Consider the following 20,665-nt stretch of genomic DNA (forward strand, 5'->3'; position numbering starts at 1 on the left):
TTTGAAGGGGCCACCCTGCTCTGGTCTCCGGATTGGTGGCCACTTGAGCTAGGACCTGTTCCTGCGCCCAAACAGACCATTAAAAACCTGGGAGTACGACTTGACCAAACACTGATTCTAAAAGACCATGTCAGTCAAGTCACGGGAACATGCTTCCGAATAATTGGTCTTCTACGGCGCATTTTCCCTTTCCTGCCAGACATCCACAGGAAAACGCTGGTACAGGCACTAGTACTCGGGCGGGTAGACTATTGCAATGGTCTACTCATCTCCGCCAACCAAGAACAACTATGCAGACTGCAGGTGGTGCAGAACACCGCAGCAAGACTCATCCTGAATGCCCCCCCCCCCGTACCCCGTCACGCCCTCTCCTTTCTCACCTTCACTGGCTCCCAGTGCAACAACGGGTCAATTTCAAACTTTGCTGCATAATGCATAAATGCATTTATGGGTCCGGTCCCAAATACTTAAAAGACATCTTTGTCCCCTACTCTCCTGGACGTGCTTTGCGCTCCAGTAACACCATGTTGATGCATGTACCCAAAGTCATCAGAGCGAGACAGGGTGGCCGTGCACCCTCTCTCAAAGGCCCCTTGTTATGGAATTCCCTCCCACCACAATTGAGACACATCTCTAATCTCTTTTCTTTTAGAAAAAAACTAAAAACATACCTATTTACCCAAGATTAATCCGCCTCTGCTCCCTACACTGCTATGTCCCTCAATTAGCTCCTTCGACTCATACAGAAGCTACGCGCGGAGATACCCCCTCGGGGCTGATTCAGGCGCGCTACAAGAATATAAATAAAATAAATAAATAAATAATATATTATGTACAACTATTCACCAAACTACTAAGTACAACAAAAAAACAAATTACTATTAATCACATAGACGAATTCTGATGCACTTACCAGTGCTCGTTTTTGCTGTTCACCTCTGGACGCTATGGAAAAAAAATCATAAACGGCTGGTGCTTTTCAGGCAGAACAAAAAGTACAAAGAAAAAACAGAACTACATGAAGCGCAGGCAATGTGCGCGCGGGGCGGAAACAGAAACCGGGAAGAGGGAGGAGCCGCAAAGGAGGAAGTGAAAGGACAGACGGCAGCCGTACAGTGCGCTCAGTTTTAATACTGGGCGGAAGTCGCGCTATAAACTCTTCGGGGTCCCTCGCGCAGCTTTGGGGGTCACGGCAGCTGTCACAGGGTCGCCGCGGACTGTCAGTGAGTACATTTTCGTGTAATACGTTAGTTACCTAAAGGGGGTTTCATGGCTTTAACTGTAATGAAAACTGTTTTTGAACTTCCGAACTGAACTTGACAGAGACATAACCTGCGCACGCAATCTGCTGATGCTGAAGGACCCTCTCCTTAGATGCAGCTTCTCGGGCGCCTTGTCTCCTGAAGAATTTTGAGTTTTTAGATAGTTTGAATGAATAGAAAACTAAGTCCAGTTGTGATTTCAGGTAAAATGCACTGCTCCGTATTTCGAGTTTGCACACTCAGGTTCTGTACCTAAGCACACCACTGAAATATGCGGGAGATTCCCGGTTTTCAACACAGAAATGAATGGCTGTATGTTAATTAGCTCGTTGTCCTTCCTCCACCATATTTATCATCTGAGGCGGACTCCTCTCTAGAGACAGACACTTCAAAACTCTAGACATCCCATACAAAAACGAAATAACTTATTTTTGTTTTATTTAAAACGTTTTCCTTTAAACTTTTGTCCTTTAGGGTTGTCTAAGGAGTTCTCTTTAACCGATTTCAACAATCCCATCAAAATGGGTTAGTCAAGTTCTCAGTCAATGTTATCTTCAGGTGTTAGGTTAACTGAGGTCACCACCTACCCTTATTGCTTATCTTCGAGACTGGAAAGGATGCTAGGACTTGTTTTAGAGGTGGGTAAGCCTGCAAATTCATTGACCCAAGCCAGGAGTCTGAGCCAAAGCTTTACCATTTTAATCAGGCATCAGGTGTTGTCGACCTAGTTTGGGTGTGTCACAGGGCAGGCAGAGGCTACTGGGCGCCACCCCTGGGGTTGGGGTATTTTGCCTGTGGTCTGACCTACCTTGGAGGTGCAAAATTGTGCAGATGCACCTTTGCCACACTTAAGGTTCAGTGTAGCGAGGTCGAGCAGCCCAAGAAGTCTCAGGGAGATGATGCAGGTGTAGGAGGGCTGTGACGACTAAAAACTCAAACGATCAACAAAAGACAACCCAGTGCTTTTCTTTTAACAAAAAGGGACATACTTCAACCACACTATATCTCTTTTATTTAACAAAAAGGGAAGTACTTCAGACACGCTATGTCTCAATACTATATATACTTAAGAAATATGCAGTACTACAGAGAGGATATTGTATGGAATGCTACAGGCAGGCCACTGTGGCAAAATGTAGCAACTTTCATGAGTTATGTGTCTTCTTATGGCGGCTGATGGATTCATCATACAGGCAAGTTGCAGGTTCACATTGGACTTTTACTGGGCACACGAGGAGGCCATGGGACCCCTTAGCCACACATTGGTCGGCTGTAGGCTCACTCCCACGGTAGTATGCTTCTCCTGATTTGCTTCTCTCTCCAGAGTTGGCTGAGGAGCTTTTCCTTTTCGGGCAGTCAGTTCCTACAGGAAAAGTCACTTCTACCCTTTCAGCAGGAAGGCGGGCTCCCAGCCAGATTCACTGCCCCCCAATCAGATATGCAGACTTGTGGTGATATCCCCTTATCTCAGGGAGCCTAGTGATCAGTGATACTAACCCTAGATTACAGCAGCTGTCCAAGTACTCTTTGGAGTACTCCCACTCTTTGGCCACTGAAGAAGATCCACTGTCTGAAATCCAGGGACCAGTTTGGGTGGTTCCTGTTCATATTTCATATCTAGTCGCAACGCAGGTGCTTTCTTTGTGTAATAATGGCTCTCATTGCAGATAGTGATGATGCTAGTTCCAAGTGAGAGTACCCACAACATGAACACCATAAGTGTGATGCTGTGCACTAGGGGTGTGGGGAACTCGCGAAGTTTTGCTGCGTGGAATGCACTGAATTACAGAAAAACTCCACAAAACTCTGCAGGATTCTGCCAACGGGTGGAAATATTCAGATTTCACTGCAATTTAGCGCGGGTTGCATGAGCAGTGCTGAAAATCAACGCGAACAGCACCATGCGTTGTGCAAGAGCGCATGGCCATTTAAGTTGTTTTTGCTGTAGCTTAAGTAGAAAATCCACTTGAACGGCAAAAAATCTACATGAACAGCAGTCTTCTGGCTGCAACTGCCCCCGTTAGAAAATCGCGCTTGGGGACTCCAAATCTTGCTTGCGCTCACCAGCTTGCATATTCTAGTGCCTCTTGGTAGAAAAATTACTCAATGCGGCGATTGGCATAAGTAGACTGCATATTTTGGTATCTATTGAAAGTAATGTTTTTAAGCCAGAAGCTTAGAACCATTCCCCTATATCCAGATCACATTACAACAAGTGAACCGTGAAATGTTTGTCACGTGTCATATGTGATGCAACATTGTTGACTATTGAACCATATATGTGACATTGTCATATAAGGCACATCCTGAATTGAATTATATCAGGGTGTTCTCAAATTGGTGACTCAAGGAAAATGAGACTGTGAAATAAGGTTTGCCAAGGATCACACCATTTGGTCAAGTGAGGAATCTGGGATTTGAGCCTGTGTTTCCTTGTCATATATTGTGCAATTTAAGGTATCTCGTTCATTTTCTCCTTTAACAGCAACATGTCAATTGTTTATGTTCATTTGTCATTTTGAACTAAATTAGTATACTAAGTTCAGAGAAAAGATGTGTTGCGTTAAATCAGTTTATCACTAGCTTACCTTGCCTTAAGGAAAACAGAGTACTTTCAAGAGTTGCTCCAGCACCCTAATGACTGCAGTTAAAAAAGATTAGGGAAACAAAACGGTCCACAGGTGTCCATCATACACAAGCAAAGTAAACAGCCTATGTATGGAAAGACATTCATTTAGTACTCTCCAATGTATTTCCCTGAACAAAGAGCAGATGTAAATCACCAGACACATTCCCCGCCTGCTGTGTGTACTCAGACCCCCGTGTCACGAGGTGTGTGAGTAAAGTACAGGCTGGGAATGTGCTTCATCACAGTCAGTATTACAAAAGCACACGGCCTGGGGAGAGACCACATGGCACCTGTGTGCCACATACCAGGCGCTGGCCAGGGCAGCAGGTTTGCATTCTCATGACCCTCATGAAATACCAATACTCCAATGCACCTTGGGTGTGTCCTTGAATGCATGCATCGGAAATCCTCAGTGGCGCTTATTCTGACTTTGGGGACTAACGATCCGGGTGCTCATGCGCCTTGTCATTATTCGCACAGTGCTGAGAGAGGAGGCAGGGAAGGGAGAAGAGAGGAGATGCTTCAAAGCTCGCCTCCTGTTTTTTTTGGCTCGAGGGGGTCCCAGGAGACCTCGAGGTGATCGTGATCCAGAGCTTGGTGCCAGACTCGAGCCTTCATGTGGCTCGTCTGACTCTTGCTTGCTTATTCCTTTTACTAGCCTTGGTCTGTTTGTCTTTAACAGATGAGAGATTGGTAAGCGTTGCTGCTTTACATTTCCTAGGGCTGTTGGTTGCCTGTCTCGGCTGCGCGGACTGCAGATTTGAACATACCACTCTTCCATGTTATTATTATTATTCGGATGTGTACAGCGCATGGCTGCCCAACCAAGGGTTTCCCCGCGCTACGCGACAATAGGGTACCAGGAACCGAGAGGCAACTGCTATGTGCTCCGTTTTCCACGTCCTCGCGCCTGCAGAAGCCCCCATCCTGCTGGGCCCTATTTGGGAGGACGTCCGTACCAAGGGAGCGAGGGGTATTTATTCTACAACTAAGAGCGTCTGAAAGAAAGGGTCAAATTGTGGGCGTTCGCGTCATAATTTAACTAGTTGAAGAATCACCAGCAAAATGTTTTCTATGCATTTCTGAAGGGGCACTCAAGAAATTTAAAAAACGGAAAGTACTGCCTGCTGCCAAGGGCGCCCCTTTCTAGGATATTGGGTGGGTCTTCTCATTTCCCCTACACCCCTTGTTTTGTTTCCCTTGGTTAATTGTTTTTCCTTCTTTCTTCTCCACCAGCTCCGTTTCTTCCTTCTCCGTTAGATCTTTTCCTGTTTTCTCAACTCTTTCCCCCCCCCTTCTTACCTTTTATTTTATTTCTGTCTCTCCCTCACTCTTTCTCTCCTCTTTTTCCAATTGCAATGGTTTTTTTTCTTTCCCTGTCACCATCACCGTACTTAGTTCCTTTGCTTGAACATGGCATTCCTGTGAAATTATATTTACGAGCTACTGCCTGCAGACTAAGGGTGGCCCTAAAACTAGAGTTTTAGTCTAACCTAGCCGTGGCCACCGGGCCCGGACGACTGCCCCCACCCACCCCCCTCGTAGCTGCTGAAGTTGCGGTTCTCGATGCCACCTTTCATACCAGCTTATGCCCCTTGCTAATGTTTTGCCACAGAAGGCGTCTTAGGGGTTCAGCTCCCCCTGCACAGAACCACTGCTGGCTATCACATCCCTGAGTTGCTGATGCGAAACGGTGGGATCCCTTGCAACCCATCGCTTCCACATTGTATAGTACAGACAACAACTGTGTGTACTGGAATCGGACCACCCACTGTCACATTTTTCTCTGTACCAGAACTTCTAGTGATTTTAATGCACACAGCTCATCTGAATCACAGTATGTATGTTATAGTTTGCTGCTTCCCTAAAACCCCAATTACTGTTACCTGGTCAGCGTCATAGTTCCCATTATACCTTCTTCCAATAATCTAAAATATTCCTCTAAAACACGATATCGCATCTGGCTTTACTTAAAACAATTCCACTCAAACTTCCTCATAAACACAAAGCGGCATTTATTTCTGTTTAAGAGCTGAGGCGCATCTTTTGAGCATGTGTAAGCAGTTCCATAATTAATGTTCTGCTATACATCCATGTTTTCATACAATGCCTTGTAAATTGCAAAAAAATCTCCCAAACTTTACTTCCCTATAAAGTATCTCTCCACAAGGCCACCCCCACACCAGGTTCTTCGCTTTTTTCCTCTAACATTTTTATTTTTATGTTTATTTTGCTGCGCAATACACTTAGTTGTATAATATATTTCAGTCTTTCTAAACAGAATATTACATTTACAAAACTGTGCCTCCCCAAAATTGTCCCTCTCCAACTAGCAGGAGACCTCCTGCCCAGCACTGTATGTAACAAGCTGCACCCAGTCTTCCGCCTACTAGTAATTTTATTGTATTGTTTGTGCTATACATGGCTTTCAAGATGAAAACACAGTGTTTTGGTCTTTTTAGAATAGTTCTGAAATGCTCAACACTGTCCACTCCCAAGTAAATATCATTGCCTGCTAGTGATGATTCACTTGCACAGCAGCAAAGTGTGCACTAATCTGCTGCTCTTTCTCTCAGTTAATGATACAAATGTGTTTTTTTATATTTCTTATACTTTTTAGTTTGGTTTATTTTAGTGGAACCACAAATAATTATGTGTGTTGCTAATAATATTTTTGTACCAATGCCCCCATTGAACTTAGTTTTAATCTTGCACTGCAATTAATGTGCCCCTTCAACACACTTTGTTGAATCTCATCTTTATGACCAATTGTATGTGGCTCAACAATTCACGCCCTGGTTTCCAAGGATCCCAGAATACTGGTGTGATTTTCTGCCTGCATCCTCTACGTTCTTATTACCATGTCTACCTATACTATAAATGCCTCCAACTGTTCAGATGAGTCGTAATCCAGTTTTTCTCATGGTTATAACACCCACCTTTTCAGGGCGAACAGAGAAAACTCATGATTTGACCCCATGCTCACCCAACAACTGCAAGGTTATGAATCTGATGCAATTGGAGTGTGGAGCCTCCAGATTTGTTAGGCCTTGCTTGAATTCTCTTAGCCTTAACCTTGTTAATGGCCTGAGGTCAGATCACCCCTCCTGAGGTGGAGCCTTTTCCCAGATGTAAGTTTCTTTTTAGCGAACATTCTACCTCCGTTGTTCCTCCTCCTAATTGTACCACACACAAGCACCCTGGATGTCCCTCCTCTGAATGTAAGCTCTCTCCTGCCTATGACATATACCTGCAATGGATCTGTTCTGTCCTCGAGCTCCCACTGGGTTACTAAAACACACAAGATGGACCAGCCTCTAAACTCTAGCTCCAACCAACCTAACACTAATACAACCGATGTCCCTCCTCTGAACTTTGTCTCCCACCTGCCTGACTCCGAGACAAAGCTGTCTCTCTCCTGAACTGTAGCTCCCCCTTCCTATAACTGATACAACAACTCTTGCTTCCAGCTGCTTAATCACAAGATGTCTCGTCAGGATACAATCTCCACCCTGCCAAAACTCCCATACCCCCACATCTCCGAGTGTAGCACACACTCGCCATATTCATTTCCAAGACACCTCTCCAATAGAAGATCGTTACCAAGCCACGTATGACTTAAAAAAGCTCTTGGATGGGACTGAATGTCCTTCTTCAAATTAAAGCCACTTTAGCTTGGACCACTCTAGTCCACATGACGCCATGCTCAGCCATGAAACATTAGTAGGCCCACAGGGTTACTCTCCAATAAAAATTACAATGACGTGTAAAAGCACTGCTCCATTCAATCGAGAACCCGTTATAAGAAGTTATTGAGATCAAACTTTCTCTTGGGAGCACCAGGGATCGTTCCTTAAGTTTTATAACAGTTTTAAACCTGTCCTGCCAAAAGTAGAGCCTGATGCTACTGTACCTCATAAAATAAACACCAATACGCTAACAATCTCCACCACCACACACCCAAATTCCACACAAACGGATGGACATCTAGATGACTTATCAAGTTAAACATAGGCCCTCTAATGTTGGCAAACAGCATACTGCTGATGTAGTAGTTGTTCAAACACTTACATCTACCACATTGGTAAAAAAAACCTGACAAACCTTATAAATACTCCACACAAGCGAAACTTGTCTTAAGCATCCAAAATAAATTAAAAACAATTATAAATTCAAACGCATCCTCTCGTAGGCTTGACCCTAAACATGGGCATGTAAAACCTCAGTTTAAAAAAACAGCAGCTGACCAAACTGATTTGAGAATTTTCGCTCAATTACAGCACCACTTCTCATGAATATTATAGAAAATTGTACTGCATCCCAGCTCAAGGATTATCCGGAATAAATAAACTTATAGGTGATTTCCAATAAGGTTTCCTCTAAGAACATAGCCGCAAAACATCAATGGTGGATGTGGTAGACTACACCTTCACATTTGTTTCGATAACAGTTAAAGTTGCTTCCTAAAATCTTCATATACACTATCAAACAAAGGATTTAAATAAATAGCACAGAAATAACATGGTTGCAATCATATCTTTCCAATAAGCATCCATGTGTTGCAATTGGGGAATCTGTCTGAACTGACCCGTCACCAGAGAATGGGCACCTTTACTTTTCAATATTTATAGAACCCCATTGGTCGCAAATAACCAAATGAAGGATTTGCTATCACTATGCAGATGATACCCGCTCATACTTTAGCGTATTAGTTAACTCTGATCAAGACATCTTAACTATCCTGCCAAACTAACAGGAATGGCTAAATAGTCGACATGTATTATTCTACAACCTAAAAACAGATTTTCTGCCTTTTAAAGCCTGACTTCTGTCTGAATGAATATTTGGTAGACCTGATCCAGTTTGCATGCTTCACTCTTAAATTGTTGAATCCAGCAAGTCAGTATGAGTCCTATGCAACCGCCCCTGGTGGCTTGGGGTGGTATGTAAGTGGGACTCTGCAGAAGAAGATGCGTGCCATTATGAGGAGATGCGCAGAGCCCCCCGCCGTCCCATCTCCCCTGAATGGAGTGTGCTACTCCTGCGGTTTTGTCAAATTGTTGAACAGGACACTACGCCCCCACAGTCACAAGGCCCCCCTGTGGAATCTCTGCGAGCAGCAGCCCTCCTGGCTCTGCCTTCCTGAGACCCCCTACACACTACGCAGGAACACCACCCCAGCCGAAACACCCCAATAAACTCACCAAGCGATTCCTCCTGCCTAGGCTTGCAGCGCCAACCACTCACTGCACACAGCTGCACACCAGCCTTACCCCCCACCCTCCTTCCCTAGCCACAAACCTTGATTCGGTATCCTATGTTAGTATCTGCTTCTTCCTCTAATGTTATTTCTTTGGATGCGTGCATCAGTAGATTTACCGCATCTGGGAGATGGTCACCCCTGCCCCCGCTCCCCCCCAAAAGGTGCTCCATGGACGTCCGTGGACTTGACACTTGCTCATTACATGCAATGTTGCTTGAAGCTAAATTATCTACAAAGCAAACAATTTAATAAAAGATCCTCCATTATCCAATCATTTTCAGGACATGCACCAACAATATGAAACCTTACCAGTTTCTATTAGAGTACTTAACTGTTGCAACACCGTGAAGCATTCGCTCAAATCTCACTCTGCAGCCCATTTCTGTAGCAATATGTGGAATTGTTTTGATATCTATTTCATGTACATACTATATTGTATACGGGATAAAATACCCTGTATCATACATTATAAGAATATTCCAAGGAATAGGAGCGTTCCTTCCCTGACCATATAGAGGAACCTCGCTGAAGGCTGAGTTCCTATATAAAGTAATGAAACTCCAAGTTGACTTGTAATATCTTTACTATGTACAGCAGAGGGGTATTTTATTCCTTATAATACATAATCACACCATAACTGTTCCCACAAACCACGTATATCAGTGGTGTGGTACTCTTTCGTATGAAAGAGATAAGATGTTTGTGAATACAAAGAAAAAAATATAATCTCTAGTGTAAAATTAAATACACCAAAAAGCAGTTGCATATTTGTTGCAAAAAGATATTTGAATCAGTTAACTACAAGTCAGATTTTTTAAAAACGCTGTAGCTCAGAATTCATAGAACCATGCAGACAGAGATTGTTTCCTTCAATTACTTAAAGCGTGGAAAAAGTACCCTTGTTTTTATAAATGCCACATTTCAGCTTCTTAATGTTCATCTAGAAAAACAGCAGAAGAAGGAGAAGACTTCAGTGACCTTCCTTTCCCCTCAACTGTTGCCTCTTACAGTGGCATTGCGGATTCAGAAATCAACTGTAATAGGTGATTCCAGTTGTGAGGCTACGCCATTTATTTATTAAAGGTAATTATGGATGTCACAAATTACCTGGAATAAGGAAATTAGAGGCTGGCTTTTATACAGGGATTGCAGGCTCCCATGTGTTATAATTTGTATTAATGTGAGGTACTTAGAACCCCGTCTGGAGCCTTGTTCGGTCTTATCTATGTGATTGTATATGTGTTCTGCTATTACAATTGGAATAGGGAACCAGAGCATTCTGAGTTCTGTTTATGGACACAAACCTTCTGATGTTCTCACAGATCTGCAGAGGGTGAACAGGTCACTCTGTAAATTGTCTTTCTGGAATAAATGGTTACAGCACATTAGCTCCATGATTGCCTCAGGAGACCTCTTGACTTCAGTCAAACAGAAAGAGGACTACTTTCATAATCTGTATTTCAATGCCCAGCTGAGGTTTTTCCTATTTGCTGTGATGATTAATTTCAAGGCTTTTCATTTATCCTTAAATGAGCCCAGAAAGTTCTCCCAAATATCTTTTCCACTTTGATTGGGGTTCTCCCTGCAAGGGAGGATCGGTCTACACATCTCTTACCCTTTCATTGCCAAGGTGTTAATACACCCTGTGCCACAGCTTTTTATTTTTTATGTTTAAAAAAGCAGCAATATGTTGTTTAAACACACATACGTCATTGATCTGTATGTGCTTCCATAAAAATTATATATTTTTTAGCGCATTCATCAATATGAATTTGTGCAACTTCTGCACCCAGAAGATATACTGAAAACTGTGATTTTTTTCCCAGTCTGTTAACTCCTTTTCTTAATGTTTTATTCAAATATTATATATGTGAGTTTCCAAGGGAATGTGATATGGACAGTCAATTAGGTAATATTAGTGCAGATCACTGGCAGACTCACAGTTTATGGTGCACTGTTCGTTTGATGACATTTTGATCAAACTGCAGTTCTGTAATGAAAGTATAGAAAGTACACTTTCAAATACTCTGCATCCCATAGTGTCTACTATTTCAAGTCACACATCCCTCTCCCTGATTGGCTGTCGGGTAGAATGCATTGAACATGCAATTTGTCAGATACTTAAACAATTTTTATCCATATAATTCCCTCCAGTCTTCCTCAGGCAGCAACATATCCCGATCAAGGCTTGACCCTCATGCAGCAACATATCCGTGCCAAGACTTGACCCACATCTCTATTACTTTCGGCTTCATAACTGTGGGGGTATCTCTCCTGTAATAGAAAACTCCAAAATCTCTCGCAGTTTTTTTACCATCCATGTTCCCAGACTTTTCCCAATACAAAGAGTACCCCCCCCTGATGGTGGGACTATTAAACGGCACATAATAGGGCAAACTCTACATTCACGCAACACAATCCTCAGATTTGGCCTGTATCCTGTCCCTTACGATGGGTCCATCAATAGATGTGTAGTACTGGTTTTGTCAGGGTTGTGCGTCTTTTACTGATTGCCACAGAGTCTATACATTTCCATTGCCGAAGTGTGAGGAAAATCAGTTTTGTTTGCAGCAATGCTTTATGTTTGCAAGGTATTCTGGTTAAGAAAAAGTGGTGGCATCCACCCACGCCACACAACGAAAAAATGTACCTATTTCCAAGCTTCTTTCTTGCAACTTCCATGGTCACATTCTTAAGCTCTCCCAGCCCCAGTCAAGAGACCCACCCATACATGAAACCTACCATCTAATTAGGGAAAGGGAGGGAATGCAGTAGGCATGCCATTTTATATTATCTAATACATTTCACCACATTTGTGGCTTTCTGTTGTAAGTCATTTTCCACAAAAACACAATTTGAAAAAAAAACTCCCTCATACTTGTCTGGCAGTATGGGTAATCCAGAATTTGGAGAAGTGCCAATCACTCTTTCTCTAAATGCAGAGTCTAAGGTACATTTAAAAAATGCTGAGCTTTCATTTACCGCTAATTTCTATCAATTAGATTTTTCCCCGTCAAGTGATGCATAGTTGGTACACAATGAAAAAACATTGTAAACCACAGCTCCATTGTTGGATTTGAGCACACTAAAACACAATACATCACTGCACCTTAAAGGATCTGACAGACATAATGGTATATTATTTTTGTGGATCAGTCCCCTGCATAACAAGTTACATATTTCTCTTTTTCCCCCACTTATATTCACTGTTTTTGCTTTCAAGGAAGGTATAGGTTTCTTGAATATCTCATTGATTTCACACACCTTTGACCAATAATTTGCAAATAGGTACAATCCACAAAACTACCCAAAAAATTCTGAGAAAAAGAAAAACTTTGCAATCCTGGATTCCAACCCTAACCTCCCTCCCACCTCTCCAGTGCCATCCCACCCTGCCTCCACCTCAGTCAATATCAAAAAGAACTGCAAGGGAAGAGATTAAGAAGAATTCTAGACAATTCTGAAAAATGTATTCTATTGGTGCTGTAGAAGTGATGGTCAACAGGGCTGCTCCTCGAATCCTCCAGATGTGAATATACCATATATATGATGTGTATATATATATATATATATATATATATATATACCATCCTAGGGGGGCGGAGCTAGCCTTGAAGCGAGATGGCCGCTTGTTAAGCGAGGTCCTTGCGCACGCCCTACTATCTTTTCAGCTATATCCTGCCAACACTGGCCAAACAGCCAGCATCCGGTAGAGGTCAAGAGGATATGTGAGCGGGCCCACCGGGGAGCTGTGTCCGACTCTGTAAGCTATTGGAGACACCCGAAACTGTGAACGAGAAGCTTGCGGCCCAGCGTAGAAAACGAAAGTGAAGCCTCAGGCCGCAGTGGAAAGATAAGCTGGGACGTAAGGCACGCCTCCCGGCTGCGGGGGAAAGCAAGACCTGCTGTGACCGCGACCCTAGTAACGTAATCGGTGGAGGCGCTGGCAGGCATGAGCGCTGAGGCCGACATTGTTTAAATTTACTGAGGAGAGCGGCGGGATGTCTGCGGAGCCCCCGATGAACACCAGAGACCCGTGAGTGACATCGTCATCCCTTCAGCCCGGGCCTGTATCTCGGGGCCTAGCAATTGGGACTGCGCGCCCTCACGGGCGAAAAGACACCGGGAAAGTACACCGGCGGATGCCCGTAATTACCTGCGGACGCAGCTGGGACCCGGTGGGCGGCCCCGCCGAGGTCACATAGTGAACACAGACCCACCTTGGGCATTGACACCACAGGGCGGCTACTGGACTAAAGAAACAGGCTGCTTGAGAGTACACACGGGCCTTACAGGATTGCGGGACCCTCAAGGAGCGAGATAGATCACAGACACTAGACAACACAGCAACACAGACGACTGAGACAAAAAGTGGGCAGTTTTGAATTACCTTTGCCCTCCACATCAGTGCTGGGGAACGTGTGAGACCCCCTTCTACCCGGTTCCTGCCTGTTGAGTGCCTGACTATAGGGGGCTGCACAGATCAGAGGCCGAGTCCGGGCAAACACAGCTGGGAGAAGTCTGGTGACTGAGTGGAGCTGGGGCACGCACTTGCAGCGGACAGTGGGTACTAGTCTGAGAAACAGTCCCTGGTATTACAGGACAGTAGGCGGATGTACGGGGTCCCGGAAACTCTCGTCAGCGCCCCTTGACGCCTGCGCTTTCCGCACCCGCACCAGGGTCTGAAGATACACTCTGCAATAGCACTCAGACTACCATTGGCGACTAGGATCTTCTCGCCCCATAGAACATAGTCATACTTTATGCCATAGACCGGACCGTGGGTCCCAACTTAAGGCTTCATTGCTCTGGCGACGCCGTGACCAACGCACGCGTGGACTGGATAAATTCTCAACCACGTCATGGGTAAAACGGACCGCACCCAAACAAAAATCAACTTTGTACAAACGAAGAAACATCAGGACCAAAATACTGATGAATAATCGTCGGCGCAAGCGACGGCGGGAGCTACAGGGGGGGTAACAAATGACGACATACAAACCATGTTCACCACAATTCTAACCGCACTGTCGAATATTGATGGGAAGATTGACTCTTTGACGTAGATGGAGTTGATAGGATGTCAGAGCGGTTGGATAAACACACAGAAAGACTGGACATGGCGGAGCGGAGAATATATGAAGCTGAAGACGGCCAAGTACAGATGGATGCGAAACAGACGAGGATGGAGAAGCAATTGGCGGCCATAACGGCGAAGTCAGAAGACTTGGAAGCTAGGTCCCGAAGAAACAATGTCCGCTTAATGGGAGTCTCCGAGACGACAAACACGGGCCCAATGGAACACTATGTGGAGCATCTACTCATCTCCATGCTGGAACGTGACACGTTATCAGAAATCTTCATTGTGGAGAGAGCCTACAGATCGCTGGCGCAAAAACCACCTGCTGGCTCCAGACTGAGGCAGATTATCGCCAAATTACTAAATTACAGAGATGCGGCGCTCTGAAAGGCCAGAGAACTCGGCAAGTTATCGCATGAAGGTATGAACATATCCATCTACCTAGACTTAACGTCATCAGTGCAGGAGGCGCAGAAAAAAATCACTACAGCTAAACAGAAATTGAGAGACTTGAATATCCCGTACGCCATGCTATACCCGGCCAGACTAAAGCTCATAGTTGATGGCAGGACGCGGATCTTCACTGAACCGTCGGAAGTAATGAAGTTCATACAACAGAAGGGCCAGCTGGGAGTGCGGAGAAGGTCACCAAGGGGAGAACGCAGAGATCAGTCTACCACGTCTGATGTGGAGTGAACACTATTCCATGGACACATGTTTGTTAAGACGGATAATTGTCCGCGCGCTGTGTGGGACGTCCCCCACCAGGGCCCGGTCGGACGATGCTTAAATATAGGAAGCCTACATACTGCTGGACCAGATAAGTTGACTTTCAACGTTTATAAATAATGTCCTTTTGTGTTGCCATACCCCCTTTTGTTTTGATATAGGATGAGCTCATTGACCTCCGCTGGAGAGGGCTATCTCACAGCCTTGCTTAGTACTGTTGTAATAGTGTTGGTATTCGTAATATGCATGTTCAGGGGGTGTACCCATGTGGTCTAAGCCACAGGAAACGGGTGGGCGCCTCTGACCCCTATGTGAGCTCCACACAAACTGTTATATTGTTTTCTTTTTAATTTCATCACTTGGGGGAAATGTTTTTTGTTAAAGCTGGGAATGGCTCCACTGAGAAAAGGAAGGTGGAGTGGGTGGGGTTGGGAAGGGCGGGTAAACAGAAAACTCTGACCAGTGGCAATGTAGCAGACAGGCACATGGGAGACACTTTCATCCGTCATAGACGCATACACCGGACTGATGGCAGAGAATCGGCAGATGACTTATGCCCTAACTCAGCACAGACGACTGACACTCCTAACGTGGAATGTTAGGGGACTATATAACCCACGAAAAATACGCAAGGTCCTAGCATACCTGGACAGGCACAAAATAGATGTAGCCTGCTTACAAGAGACACACCTGACGGAATTAAGAGAGAAACAAATAGGGGCCAAGTGGGCTACGTACAGAATGACATTGTCCTATTCCTCCTACGCGAGAGGGGTTCTGCTCTGGGTAAAACGCAATACACCTTTCACACTCATTAAATCTGTGTAAGACGACCAAGTGCGATATGTTATAGTGCAGGGCTGTTTCGGGGGCACAACACTTACTATTGTAAATGTGTATGGCCCGAATAAAGAAGACCCCTCCTTTTATGCACAAATCTGGACACAACTACGTGAACTCCAACCCAACACTATTCTCTGGGGAGGAGACTTCAACACTTGCCTAGACCCCACACTAGAGAGTCAACCGGGATAGATAGATATGGCAAATACTCGGCCAAAGTATTAAGGGACGGGATGGAAGATTGGCATATGGTGGATGTATGGCGACTTAGAAACCCAGCCCGCAGAGAGGGTACGTGTTTTTCCTCGACATATTGCATGTGGTCCAGACTCGATTACTGGCTGATATCCCGAGATGCATGCACGTGGACAAAAGCCTTTGAACACCTACACAGGACGCTTTCGGACCATGCCCCGGTTCATATCACAATACAAATCCCGACACACACCCCAAGACAATTCACGTGGAGATTGAAGCAAACAGCACTATAGGACCAGGTATTTAGGGAAGAATTACGCCAGGCTATCATGGACTTTTTCGAACATAACTCAGGATCAGTGCAGAGCACAAGAACGCTTTGGGAAGCTTTCAAAGTTACCATAAGGGGACACTGTATTAGTAAACACGCAGGCATACTAAAAGATATACAGGGACAATTGGATAGAACGGAGGCTGAAATTGCTAGGCCGGCACGCGAATTTGAAGACACGCACGATACAGCATTATTGGCTAACATCAGAACACAGATTGATAAATACAATGAATTTGCAGATGACAAGATCAAATATATCTCGCACAAATACACCGCTAGAAACTATGGGGAGGGAGGGAAACCTGGCATAGCGTTGTCGCACAAAATTAGGCCCAATTACACTTCAACGTATATTACACAGATTCAGGACGTGCAACATAAAACAGTATACGACTCCCCAACCATACTAGAATGCTTCACCAAATTCTACACTAAACTGTACACTGCTCAGGAAAGGTCTGCAACGTCAGAAATTTGGGATTATTTAGAAGACGTGGCGCTGGCATGGATATCAGACACCCACCGCGAATACTTATGTCACCATATCACCCGGGATGAAATATTAGAAGCCATTACCTCCTTACCCAACAACAAAGCACCGGGTATAGTTGGCCTTCCGGGTGAATTTGATAAAGAATACCGTGATCTCCTGATCCCACATTTGGCAGAAATGCTTGAAGAAGCTTATGAAGAAGGCACACTCCCGACCTCACTGAGCGAGGCACTCCTGATAGCACTCCTAAAACCGGGTAAGGACCCCACTGAGTGCGAATCCTACAGGCCTATATCACTGATAAACATAGATGCTAAGTTATAGCGAAAATAATAGCAAACAGAATACAACCGCTTCTATGCAACCTGGTGTACCAGACCAAGCAGGCTTTATGCTGACCCGGTCCACCACCCACAACATTCGCACCATTTTTGCGCTATACCATCAACTAGACCCGGACACACCAGCGGCCGCGGCCCTCTTAGTTGCTGCCAAGGCATTCGACTCGGTGGAATGGGATTTTATGTTCCTCACGCTTCGCAAAATGGGGTTCCCAGAGCCATTCCTGAAATGGATATCGTTACTATATGCAGAGCCTAAGGCACGGGTCAGAATAAACGGCTACACATCCAATCCCATAGAGATAAAGCGCGGTACCAGACAAGGCTGCCCGCTATCACCAATGCTCTTTGCACTAATCCTAGAACCACTGGCCTGTAAGATGCGACAGAAGCACTCTGACTCGGTTCTGCAATTCGGCCTCCGCCCTATGGGAATAGCATTGTATACCGTCGATATGGTCCTTTACACCACAAACCCAGACAGGAACCTAAACCCGCTTATTAGGGAATATGTTAGCTACGAACAGTATGCCGGCCTCCGAATAAACTGGGACAAATCAGTTGTGATACCTTTAACTGAGGCAACAGGGGAACCTCAATTGGAATACCCTTTAAAATGGCGGACAGATCCAGTTAAATACTTAGGGGTCTGGATCCACCGTGACCCAGACTTAGTTATTAGGGAGAACTCTATGGAAAGGCGCTGGTGAGGTTAGAGGAACAGGTAGATAAATGGATAAAAATGCCTCTCTCAATGGCAGATAGGATAGCCTTACAGAAAATTATTGTATTACCCAGGTTTCTATATCTGTTCTGGAATGTACCAATATGGTTGAATACAGCCTTTTTTATAAGATTACGTTCTATTGTGCAAAAACTCACATGGGCAGGTAAACAGGCCAGAACGAGCTGGAAGGTATTAACCCAACCATACCATTTAGGAGGTTTTGGGGCGCCAGATTTCCACCTATATTACCTCTGCGCACAGGCACAACACTCACACTGCTGGACGAAACCCCAAGTATATATACCACACATCGCGGTGGAAAAAAACAGTGTTGCTCCCTTGCCCCTACCTGCGCTCATAGCCGACCCGATAAGGCACGTACGAGTGACCAGATCCGCACGGCCCTAAGCACCTCCAGGGCGTGGCATGCGCTGGCACACAGAGCACGCAAGTTACCGTGTATGCACGGGCGCTGCTCACTGTGAGACGCCCTAGACTTACCGTAACGCAAGAAAAGAAAATGCATACGTTACTGATGGAGATGGGACAGACCTCTATGGGACAACTATATCCCCATAATACCTTCATTAAATGGACAGACCCCTCACTTTGTGCTCATCAACTCCCACTGAAGAAATTTGCATATATACGACTACGCATGGATGACCGGTCCTTATACACTACATTCCCAGATGAACCCACACTGCTGAACACACTACACATATTGTTAACGGCTCCCAACCGGAAGAATCTGGTAACACGCTTATATAACGCAGCCCAAGAGGAACAGGCTAAGAAACCTACAGCAGCGCTGGGTAGATGGGAGATAACGCTGGGGGAGACAATAGACTGGCACTACAGCTGCACACAACTCACACTTCTCACGTCAAATTGCAACTTGCGAATTATCCATTTCAAATTCCTCCATCAACTATATTATACGCCGGCCAAACTACTCAGACTGGGCCTAAGGGAGACAGACGCCTTCCAGAGATGCATTGCACAGAGAGCTGACTTTTTACACACTGCATGGTCATGCCCACAGCTGCAGACATATTGGGATGAAGTCACCGCCACAGTATCCGAAATGCTGTCAGAGCAGATCCCCAACACTCCCTTGGTGTGCATTTTAGGAGTCAGGAAACTTAAACATGCTAGACGCTGGAAATTCTTGGCGGTAGCATTGATGCTTACAAAAAGGCGCATTGCGATGAAGTGGGGCAGCAAGAGACCCCCAGACTTAAGGACTGGATCACGGACATGACCTATTGTAAAACTACGCTAGAGACTTATGCAGAGGACATTCCACAAGCTTCGCGGCCCAGCGACTTCTGGGAGCCACTAGTCCAGTACTTACAGGCAGCACCGGAACCCGAACAAAGTTCTGACTTATGAAGTAACCGGCTTTTACAGTACTATGACTGGGGCACCACACAGGCAATGGATGTTAAGGGACACAGGGAGTGTCGAGTGGTGGGGAGTGAAGAGGCACATGTAAGGTGGAATATAATCGGCTGATGCTGGAATTACGAAAGTGTCATCTGATATGTGTATGATACAGATTGTAAATCCAAATGTTATGTATTACTGAACATCGATGATTGAAATGTCTTAAATGATATGCAACTGCTGGTTGGATGAAAAATAAAATTATATATGTTCAGTAATACGTTATATATTATATATATATATATTCACTGAAAAAACCAAAGGTTTCACACCAGTTATAGTTAGGAATTAGCATTTACAAAACCTATTAAATTCACTGAAAAAACCATAGGTTTTACACCAGTTATAGTTAGCTGGAAGTCATGAGTGATGTCACTGACCATGTCATGAGTGATGTAATATGAACTTCCCGGCCCACCCGGCGTCCTGTCCGCGTTGCCCGGCAGATCCCGCCGACTTCCAACACATGTTCTGGTCCTGTCCTGAGCTGGGGCCCTTTTGGGAGGAAGTAGTGGAGGTTCTAAGGGAGGTGACGGAGAGGGACCTGCAACTCACCATGGCGCATTGCATATTACACTGGTTCCCACACACATCAAAAAAAAAAGTCACTAGCAAGTTTCTGGACTTGGGGCTCATCCTGGCGAAGCGGGCCATCACGTCCCAATGGAAGGCGTCCCGGGGCCCCGTGGTAGGGCGCTGGAGGGCTGAGCTGCATAAATGGGCTAGATGTGAGGGTGAGCTTCGCCTGCGGGCCGCGCTCAGGATAGGCAACGACACAGCACTGGAGAGAGCCAGGGTGTGGGAGGGGATGGTCCTAGGTCTCACGCTCCTGGACATGGAAGAGGAGGACTCCCCGATACATAGTCCGGCTCCGGCGGAGCGCCCACCGGACGGGGGGACGGCTTAGACCCGATTTTCTGCTTCCCTACCTTTGCGTTCCAATGTGAGGACTTACGAATGGTCGCTGGTAAATCCTGGTGCTATGTTCCGGATCTGGTCTTGTTGGTGGGGTTGAGAATTTGATTAGGTGATACTCTGGCACGCCTGGGGGGGTGGGGGGCCTGGGCGGGGGCGGGAGGGCGGATAGGGGTGGTCCTGGACGAGGGTGGAGGGGTAGAAGGGGTAGAGGGGGATGAGGGTGTTGCGGGGGAGGGGGGGGGTTTGTTCAAGATGGGTGAAAAGTGACTCCTGGTTTACCTGGACTTGGGACAGGGAGAAGGGAATGTTAGGACCAAAAGCAGCCCGGCCATTCCTCACCCGATTGGTGGCTATGGACATATGCAGAATGCTCCAGCGCAATTTCTATTCCCACCGTGA

General features: G+C 45.4%; 1 protein-coding gene across 2 annotated transcripts in view; it reads left to right on the top strand.

Moving 5' to 3' along the window:
* The first annotated feature begins 1,072 nt into the window (after window positions 1-1,072).
* BID (BH3 interacting domain death agonist) overlaps window positions 1,073-20,665 on the top strand; it is a 436,998-nt gene continuing 417,405 nt past the window's right edge. Inside the window, exons 1-2 of one of the 2 annotated variants that reach the window (XM_078673631.1) lie at window positions 1,077-1,223; window positions 10,099-10,237. The gene's annotated coding sequence lies outside the window, so the exon portion shown is untranslated. Of the gene's footprint in view, window positions 1,224-10,098; window positions 10,238-20,665 lie in introns of both variants that reach the window. The other variant, XM_078673629.1, reaches the window with a different exon arrangement.

Source organism: Lissotriton helveticus, chromosome 1_1, assembly GCF_964261635.1.
Source record: "Lissotriton helveticus chromosome 1_1, aLisHel1.1, whole genome shotgun sequence".
NCBI lineage: Eukaryota > Metazoa > Chordata > Amphibia > Caudata > Salamandridae > Lissotriton > Lissotriton helveticus.